The sequence below is a fragment of the Lissotriton helveticus genome, chromosome 10 (assembly GCF_964261635.1).
Source record: "Lissotriton helveticus chromosome 10, aLisHel1.1, whole genome shotgun sequence".
Lineage (NCBI taxonomy): Eukaryota > Metazoa > Chordata > Amphibia > Caudata > Salamandridae > Lissotriton > Lissotriton helveticus.
The window spans coordinates 331557559-331566017 of NC_136071.1; the positions used below are offsets into that span (position 1 = coordinate 331557559).

An 8459-nucleotide genomic window follows, 5' to 3' on the forward strand; every position below is an offset into this window, starting at 1 on the left:
GAAATGGTTTGAATCATATACCATGCCGGGCTTGGAACCCTTACTGCTGGTTGTTAATTAGTATACACAGAAACAATGGAGAGAGCAAGGGTTATGTTCACCAGAGTGAACGGGGAGTACTCCTGTACCCCTGGATACAATAGTAGAAAAAACAAAAATGAAGGAGTACCACCAGTGAGAATTCACAAGTCACTGTGTCGGTGGATGGTTTTCACAAAATAGAGGAAAACTCTTTTTCTTAAAAACCCCTCACTCATCACCTAGTGATGACATGCTTCATCATCGGGGTCCACCCTAATGACCTAGCGTCATCAGGGTGTGCTTCAACACCTGATTGCAGTGGAGCAGGTTGTGAGTGGTGGTGCGTGAAAAATGAAAAAAATCAGTGAGTTAAAAATTGTCCTGGTTTGAACTTGTAAAATAAAGATTTTTTATTGGCAAGCAACTGGACAATATTAAAATCGTGGCGAGATAAAATAGGGCAACAATGAGCCTGTGTATCTCTATAATTAATAGGGTCTATGTGTTAGGTCTACATGTTTCAACCTTAATGGTTAAGGTTAACCAGGTTTTCGTCAGGACCATACAACCAAGTGGTGGACGGTCTGCGTCCCCTAAAAGACGCACCCAATCCTACCACATGGGACCACTGGATGGCGAAAATGCGCCCGTGGTGTAAGCTCGCTCCACACTGGGTGAGCTAAAAAATCAAAAAACCTGTAAAAGAAAATACCGACATTTGTCAAAGTATTGAGCATATTTACAAGCCTGTAACGTAGTGCAGTGCTTCAACGTTGTGTCAGCATGCTGTCACACCCAGTTACATGGTGAATTCAGTGGTAGCATCATACGTCTAGCGTTACCAGTGTTGGGCTCTACTCCAGCATACTTCTAGAGGAGGGAAGTGCAGGTGCGAAATGTGGGACAGTGTAGATTACCCACAACTTTCACACAGAGGGAATATCGTAATTTTCTCTATTCACAACTCACACGTGGTTCATAAAATGGTCACCGCGTGTTACATCCTCGCATACCGACTAGTTGGTGCGAGACTATATCCAATTCGATCGTGCATGCATTGTCAAAGAGAAACTGTACAACACAAAGTAAGGCACACACAACATAGACACAAGACAGACAGAAAGTATATATAACCAAGGCTCACTCTCAATGGAGTGTTCAGGGACTTCATGGGACGGGGGAGGTTACCCTCTTTAAAACGTATTCTGAAAGAGAGTGATATTATTAAGAGGTAGATAAATGCGGGTAAGGAATATCATCCAACTCGTGTCCTGGGCGCGTTCGTTTTTGGCGCTAGTTGAAAAAAAGACACGCCCGCAAGAAAACGGGTACTTTTACTCACAGTTAGTTGCCGAGGTATTCAGTTTGTAACCTACTGCCTGCACCGCCCCGCTAGTACTGGGCTGGGTGAAGGCGCGAGTGAAATAGAGTGTCGGCGCTTCCGTGATGGGCGTGGTTGAGCCGCGATCACGTGCGCGGAAGGCCGACAGGGATACTAGGACGGTGGCCGCATAGCCTCAAATGGTTGCAGTTAAGGCGAGAGATCGAATCTCGTGTTGGGTAGTTGGGGTAAATCCCAGGCTAGGAGGTACAATATTCCAAAATTCCAAAATTATTAAATACTTAAAAGATCATAAGGAGTATTTCAGAAATTGTGTACAAAGACCTGAATGGCTGATGAAATATTGGTAATCGCATCCTAGATAGCCATATTAAAGGGGGGTTCTGAGATAGAACTGGGGTGTATATTACCAGAAGACCCCGACAGAAGACCAATGTTATGATTTAGGCGTGGTCATACTAACCAGAACGGACCATGACTAGTTAAAATTACAAGAGTGCTACAGTCATGTTTATGGACAACTCATTAGATGGTTAGGAGTAGGCTGAATATTGCTCAAAGGGTAGTGGGTAGGCTTACAGTATTGAGGCCCAAGGGACATTATCATTAAGGCCCGTGATATGAGTGGAAAGTCGGTACACCCAACGTTGTTCTTTCTCATGTAGGATCTTGTGAGAGTTGGGTCCGTTTGGAATCTGCTCAATGACAGTCCATCTCATGTCATTAGGAGTGTGATTCGCATCAAGGAAATGGTCAGTCAACTTGGTGGCATTTTTTCTGCAGCGTATTGTGCTACGATGCTCACAAATACGTTGTTTGACCTTTCTGGTCGTCATACCAACGTAGTTCTTTCCGCAGATGCATGTGATCATGTACACAACGTTGGTGCTATTACAATTCGTGTGTTTACGCTGTTCCCACACTCTGCCTTCTTCAAGATTCAGTGTTTTCGTGTTCTCTGTCAGATGGCATACACTGCAATCCCCACATTTGTAGTGCCCAATAATTGGTGGCAAGTTCCACATTTCAGTAATGCTAGGGTTAGAGATGATCGTTGCATTCTTTGGTCTTGTGTTGACAAGGCTGTCTTTTAGACTTGGTGCTTTTTTATAAGAAAAAAGTGGTTTGTCCCATTTCAATGCGCCTGTGCTGAGGATCTGCCAATGTTTTTTGATGCTCTTGCTCACATTGTTTGAAACGGAATTGTACGTTGTAACACAAGTGAGGGGAATAGAATCATTCCGGGACATGTTTTCTTCAAGTAGAGAATCACGAGGCTGATTCCTTGCTCTTTTTTGGCACTTCTCAATTATTCTGTTTGGATACCCACGTTGTTTCAGTTTGCACGTGAGGTCTTTAGCTTGAAGTTTATAATCTGATAGTTTGCTGCAATTTCGCCGTAGTCTCAGATATTGGCCATATGGCAGGTTTTCTCTGAGTGGACGGGGATGGAAACTCTCGTACCTCAGTAGATTGTTCTTGGCAGTGGGCTTAAAATGTGTTTTGGTTGTTAATTCCTGCCCCTCTTTCTTAATGTCTATGTCCAGAAAGACCATCTGTCGTTTGTCAAACGTGTGAGTGAACTTGAGGTGTGGATCTCGAGTATTAATCCAGATGGTAAAGTCTCTGAGTGATTCCTCAGGACCTTGCCAGATTACCATGACGTCGTCGATATAACGACGCCAAAACTTGATGTGATCTCTGTAGGGGTTCTCTTGTGTAAGGATGTGCCTTTCTTCAAAGTTATGGACATATAGCCCGGCTATACTAGGAGCAAAGACACTGCCCATAGACGTACCACCGATTTGGAGGTACAGGGAGCCTTCGTACTCAAAATAGTTCCTTTTGAGTGCGAGCATGGCACACTGTAGGATAAACGCCTTTGGTGTCTGGTGTTCCCAACTGTTATTTTCCAGAACGCTTTTAAGGACATCCAGGGTGGCATCTTGAGGAATACTCGTATAAAGGCTCTCAATGTCAAAACTGAGTAGGATGGTTTCATCGTCTACTTGTACATTGTTCAGGAGTGTCAGCAGGTTTTTTGTATCTCTGAGGTACGTTGGGGTAGTTTGTACGATCGGTTTCAGAAAAAAGTCGCAAAACCGAGAGAGGGGTTCCAAGAGTGAACCGATCCCTGACACGATCGGTCTTCCTGGCGGTGGGATTTTACCTTTGTGCATCTTTGGCAAAGTATAGAAATACGGGATTTTCCCTTCCGTTTTACAGAGGTAGTCCGCTTCCTGTTTAGAGATTGCACCAGAGGCCTCAGTTGTCTCAACGAGTTCCAAAATTTCTGCTCTCAATTCCTCAGTCGGATCTCTTGATAGGGGTTGGTAGCTCTTGATGTCACTGAGTAGCCTCCTGCATTCAGTGTCATAATCACTCTTATTCATGACAACAAGGCCACCGGCCTTGTCAGCTGGTTTTATTATGACTGAGGCGTCATTCTTCAATTGCAAAATTGCGTCGCATTCTGCCCTGCTATTGTTTTCAAATTGTCTGGGTTCCCTCATTTCTTCAATGTCTTTGAACACGGCCTGTTCAAATGTGTGGATTTCCACAGGGATAGTGTGTGGAGGTGGTGTGAACTTTGACTTAATTTTAAGGCCTGTTTCGTTGGGTGTTTCGTCATTTTCACTGCTAGGGTGTTTTTCAAAGAATGCTTTGAGTTTCAATTTCCGAAAGAAATTGGCCAGTTCGCAATGTAGTTTGAATTTGTCCAAATGTCTCGTGGGTACAAAGCCCAGGCCCTTGTTCAGCACTTTAGTTTCAGTTGTAGTGAGACTCCTTGAGGAAAGGTTGGTGACTAGTTCGTCTTGTTGCTTGGTCCTGGTTTGCTCACTCCTGCTCTGCTCCTCGTATTGTTGCCCACTGGGTCCTCGTCTTCCCACTGTACATTGTTTCCGGTTCTCTTCCGACCTCTGCCGCGCCTGCCTCTGTTCTGAAAAGGAGGGCGGTACTGGCTGGGTGGAAAGAAGTGCGGTTGGAATGGTGGTTGCCATCCATACATGGGGAATGATTGATCTGGCATGAATGGTGTCGGGAAAGGAGGTTGGTTGTATTGTGGCCATTGATAATGTCCTCTAAATCCTCCTCTTTGTCTTTGTCTTTGGTTTCCATTCCCTGAACTACCACTATTGCTGGAGCTGTTGGACGTGTTGCTGGATGCATCAGAGTCTTGATCTGGTCCTGTGGAAGCTTTGTAGTCAGCATCAGAATAGGGATAGGCCTTTACAAAGGAAAAGCGTTTAAGATCCTTCTGGAACTTCTGTACCTTTTGTTGGGTAAGGTTGTCCCTATATTCATTCATCTCTTTGTTGAGATCATCTAGTTTCTTTTTATATCCCGTGATGCTAGTTTTTATCTGTGCTTCAGTCACCTGTATTTCGATCTGGATTTTTTCAGAGAGGCGTAGGGCAGTCTTGAGGATCAGCATGATCCAATCATGGGTACAGTGCCATGCTATACGTGCCCAGTCTCTTCGGAACTCATGATCGTCCAGAAAGATACGAGGGGCATTAGATACTAGTAAGCCTTTAGGTGCCATTTGGTTTGTCACATATTCCTTTAATATAGTGCCGTGTAGAATAGTTCTTATTCTGTTCTTTTTCATTTCCGTCAATTTGTCCCAGTCTGATGTCTGGGATATTGTACTGCTTATGTTTGCATCCGCAAACGCCGCAAGATTGCCCATGATAGAGTCAATTTCATCAGTCGAGAATGTTAAGCCTTGAGTGTCTGCCATGGTCAATAGTTGTGTCGACCTCTCCGTATAGACAGTAAAAAGGACAGTGCTGCTATTTAATAACTCTCACAGCTGTGCGCTGCCAAGATATACAGAAACAATGGAGAGAGCAAGGGTTATGTTCACCAGAGTGAACGGGGAGTACTCCTGTACCCCTGGATACAATAGTAGAAAAAACAAAAATGAAGGAGTACCACCAGTGAGAATTCACAAGTCACTGTGTCGGTGGATGGTTTTCACAAAATAGAGGAAAACTCTTTTTCTTAAAAACCCCTCACTCATCACCTAGTGATGACATGCTTCATCATCGGGGTCCACCCTAATGACCTAGCGTCATCAGGGTGTGCTTCAACACCTGATTGCAGTGGAGCAGGTTGTGAGTGGTGGTGCGTGAAAAATGAAAAAAATCAGTGAGTTAAAAATTGTCCTGGTTTGAACTTGTAAAATAAAGATTTTTTATTGGCAAGCAACTGGACAATATTAAAATCGTGGCGAGATAAAATAGGGCAACAATGAGCCCGTGTATCTCTATAATTAATAGGGTCTATGTGTTAGGTCTACATGTTTCAACCTTAATGGTTAAGGTTAACCAGGTTTTCGTCAGGACCATACAACCAAGTGGTGGACGGTCTGCGTCCCCTAAAAGACGCACCCAATCCTACCACATGGGACCACTGGATGGCGAAAATGCGCCCGTGGTGTAAGCTCGCTCCACACTGGGTGAGCTAAAAAATCAAAAAACCTGTAAAAGAAAATACCGACATTTGTCAAAGTATTGAACATATTTACAAGCCTGTAACGTAGTGCAGTGCTTCAACGTTGTGTCAGCATGCTGTCACACCCAGTTACATGGTGAATTCAGTGGTAGCATCATACGTCTAGCGTTACCAGTGTTGGGCTCTACTCCAGCATACTTCTAGAGGAGGGAAGTGCAGGTGCGAAATGTGGGACAGTGTAGATTACCCACAACTTTCACACAGAGGGAATATCGTAATTTTCTCTATTCACAACTCACACGTGGTTCATAAAATGGTCACCGCGTGTTACATCCTCGCATACCAACTAGTTGGTGCGAGACTATATCCAATTCGATCGTGCATGCATTGTCAAAGAGAAACTGTACAACACAAAGTAAGGCACACACAACATAGACACAAGACAGACAGAAAGTATATATAACCAAGGCTCACTCTCAATGGAGTGTTCAGGGACTTCATGGGACGGGGGAGGTTACCCTCTTTAAAACGTATTCTGAAAGAGAGTGATATTATTAAGAGGTAGATAAATGCGGGTAAGGAATATCATCCAACTCGTGTCCTGGGCGCGTTCGTTTTTGGCGCTAGTTGAAAAAAAGACACGCCCGCAAGAAAACGGGTACTTTTACTCACAGTTAGTTGCCGAGGTATTCAGTTTGTAACCTACTGCCTGCACCGCCCCGCTAGTACTGGGCTGGGTGAAGGCGCGAGTGAAATAGAGTGTCGGCGCTTCCGTGATGGGCGTGGTTGAGCCGCGATCACGTGCGCGGAAGGCCGACAGGGATACTAGGACGGTGGCCGCATAGCCTCAAATGGTTGCAGTTAAGGCGAGAGATCGAATCTCGTGTTGGGTAGTTGGGGTAAATCCCAGGCTAGGAGGTACAATATTCCAAAATTCCAAAATTATTAAATACTTAAAAGATCATAAGGAGTATTTCAGAAATTGTGTACAAAGACCTGAATGGCTGATGAAATATTGGTAATCGCATCCTAGATAGCCATATTAAAGGGGGTTCTGAGATAGAACTGGGGTGTATATTACCAGAAGACCCCGACAGAAGACCAATGTTATGATTTAGGCGTGGTCATACTAACCAGAACGGACCATGACTAGTTAAAATTACAAGAGTGCTACAGTCATGTTTATGGACAACTCATTAGATGGTTAGGAGTAGGCTGAATATTGCTCAAAGGGTAGTGGGTAGGCTTACAGTATTGAGGCCCAAGGGACATTATCATTAAGGCCCGTGATATGAGTGGAAAGTCGGTACACCCAACGTTGTTCTTTCTCATGTAGGATCTTGTGAGAGTTGGGTCCGTTTGGAATCTGCTCAATGACAGTCCATCTCATGTCATTAGGAGTGTGATTCGCATCAAGGAAATGGTCAGTCAACTTGGTGGCATTTTTTCTGCAGCGTATTGTGCTACGATGCTCACAAATACGTTGTTTGACCTTTCTGGTCGTCATACCAACGTAGTTCTTTCCGCAGATGCATGTGATCATGTACACAACGTTGGTGCTATTACAATTCGTGTGTTTACGCTGTTCCCACACTCTGCCTTCTTCAAGATTCAGTGTTTTCGTGTTCTCTGTCAGATGGCATACACTGCAATCCCCACATTTGTAGTGCCCAATAATTGGTGGCAAGTTCCACATTTCAGTAATGCTAGGGTTAGAGATGATCGTTGCATTCTTTGGTCTTGTGTTGACAAGGCTGTCTTTTAGACTTGGTGCTTTTTTATAAGAAAAAAGTGGTTTGTCCCATTTCAATGCGCCTGTGCTGAGGATCTGCCAATGTTTTTTGATGCTCTTGCTCACATTGTTTGAAACGGAATTGTACGTTGTAACACAAGTGAGGGGAATAGAATCATTCCGGGACATGTTTTCTTCAAGTAGAGAATCACGAGGCTGATTCCTTGCTCTTTTTTGGCACTTCTCAATTATTCTGTTTGGATACCCACGTTGTTTCAGTTTGCACGTGAGGTCTTTAGCTTGAAGTTTATAATCTGATAGTTTGCTGCAATTTCGCCGTAGTCTCAGATATTGGCCATATGGCAGGTTTTCTCTGAGTGGACGGGGATGGAAACTCTCGTACCTCAGTAGATTGTTCTTGGCAGTGGGCTTAAAATGTGTTTTGGTTGTTAATTCCTGCCCCTCTTTCTTAATTTCTATGTCCAGAAAGACCATCTGTCGTTTGTCAAACGTGTGAGTGAACTTGAGGTGTGGATCTCGAGTATTAATCCAGATGGTAAAGTCTCTGAGTGATTCCTCAGGACCTTGCCAGATTACCATGACGTCGTCGATATAACGACGCCAAAACTTGATGTGATCTCTGTAGGGGTTCTCTTGTGTAAGGATGTGCCTTTCTTCAAAGTTATGGACATATAGCCCGGCTATACTAGGAGCAAAGACACTGCCCATAGACGTACCACCGATTTGGAGGTACAGGGAGCCTTCGTACTCAAAATAGTTCCTTTTGAGTGCGAGCATGGCACACTGTAGGATAAACGCCTTTGGTGTCTGGTGTTCCCAACTGTTATTTTCCAGAACGCTTTTAAGGACATCCAGGGTGGCATCTTGAGGAATACTCGTATA

The 8459-nt window shown here is 44.2% G+C and overlaps 2 long non-coding RNA genes across 2 annotated transcripts; both read right to left on the reverse strand.

The window, feature by feature from the left end:
• Positions 1–504: 504 nt before the first annotated feature.
• Positions 505–1416, reverse strand: LOC144785185 (uncharacterized). The gene is made up of 3 exons (XR_013601799.1): positions 1364–1416; positions 1166–1226; positions 505–717 (listed from the first exon to the last, which is right to left on the reverse strand). It is a non-coding gene; the product is annotated as an uncharacterized LOC144785185 (long non-coding RNA).
• A 3788-nt stretch (positions 1417–5204) lies between these two features.
• Positions 5205–6549, reverse strand: LOC144785186 (uncharacterized). Its single transcript, XR_013601800.1, has 3 exons — positions 6497–6549; positions 6299–6359; positions 5205–5850 (listed from the first exon to the last, which is right to left on the reverse strand). It is a non-coding gene; the product is annotated as an uncharacterized LOC144785186 (long non-coding RNA).
• Positions 6550–8459: the final 1910 nt, after the last annotated feature.